General features: G+C 35.1%; 1 long non-coding RNA gene across 1 annotated transcript; it reads left to right on the forward strand.

The window, feature by feature from the left end:
• Window positions 1–368: 368 nt before the first annotated feature.
• LOC118484256 lies at window positions 369–1,174 on the forward strand. The gene is made up of 2 exons (XR_004873055.1): window positions 369–405; window positions 859–1,174. It is a non-coding gene; the product is annotated as an uncharacterized LOC118484256 (long non-coding RNA).
• Window positions 1,175–1,468: the final 294 nt, after the last annotated feature.

Below are 1,468 nucleotides of genomic sequence, written 5' to 3' on the forward strand. Positions count from 1 at the left end.
TTAACAGATGTGATAAAATTTGTTCTATTTTTCAGTTAGCAATTCTAACGCAGAAAACTACATGAACCTGATTCTTGCAACACTATACATTAGTCCATCACTCCATCTTATGCTTATCTAGCAGGAACAACGTTGTTAACACTATAGTATTGACTAATAAAAAAGTTAAAATAATCCTATAAAATATCAACAAAATTAAAAGCCATATGGAATTATTCAATCGTGAGTGTTTTTTGCATGTTTATTGTTCAAGGTAGATGATGAGTAGACATATCTTTAAGTATTCTGGATCCCTTTACATGTTTATATTTAAAACTAACAGTGATGAGATAACCGGAGCGACGTGTTGAAGCTGGTTAGTTTCATGTTGGTCATATTCATTTAAGTGTGGTCATTTCCTGCCAGGTATGAATTTTATCACATTTGATTTTAGTTATTTATGACCACTTTTAAAACTTATCATAGAAACATCAAGAACAAAAACCACTTTCTTGTGCTAAATTTCTTTTTATAGTTTTTTTGCCATTCAAATCTATAAGAAATGGATTTTCAAAGCAAACAAAGTTTGATCAATAGGTCATCAGTCAATCAATTTTTCTAATACACCCAGTAAAAAAATCAATAAAAAAATTTTTGTTGTTAAAAATCCTTTTTTATTTAATAACCTTGAGAGATAAAGGTCATGTTTTGGGATGGCATTAATGAAGCAAGCTTATTTTCATCAGGTTTGCTCGCAACATGTTATGTTCAGCAATCATGTTCTACCTATTGTGTTTTAATATGTGACTTGTGCATTACCTCGAAGTAGCAATTGCGATTATTAGCATGAGAAAATTTGACTTTTCGTTGAATATGCAGTAAAGTATGTAGAGAAGAAGAGTTCGATGAAGACGTAGAAGGGAGGAACGAGAGTCGAGATAAGGAAGAGAATGTTGTGGTAGTAGAGTGGTCGGTTGGTGACGATGACGGTGAGTGGTAGCGGAGGAATTGAACCAGACGAGTTTGGGCGATGGTGAGTGGCAACCGATAACGATGGCAGTTTTGGAGTCTTGAATTGAAGCGTTGAGCAGCGATTTAGGGATCGGTGTCGGCTACGTGCTCTGTTGTTTCTGCAGTTAGATTGTTTTGTTCTTTTTCCTAATCTTTAATGGTAGATTGGACCATGCTTAGTGAATGAAGATGACACAATACTTGGTAAGAGGTTTTGGAGTAATGCTATATTCTAAGTATTACAATTATATGCATTTCATGTATTTTCATTACATTAAGTGTTTCCGACTTCAAATGAACGGGCAAACACGCAAGAGACTTCAGACCATCTTTTGGCTGAATGCGAATTTGCGAAGGAAGTTTAGAGGCGAGTTTGCAGTTGGATAGAAGTTCCAGCCCCTGTCTCTTTTTATTCTGCAAAAAACGTGTTGCAACATGCTTGCGGGGTTGACGGGTCGAAAAGATTAAAGTAGGTTAT

The sequence above is a fragment of the Helianthus annuus genome, chromosome 11 (assembly GCF_002127325.2).
Source record: "Helianthus annuus cultivar XRQ/B chromosome 11, HanXRQr2.0-SUNRISE, whole genome shotgun sequence".
Lineage (NCBI taxonomy): Eukaryota > Viridiplantae > Streptophyta > Magnoliopsida > Asterales > Asteraceae > Helianthus > Helianthus annuus.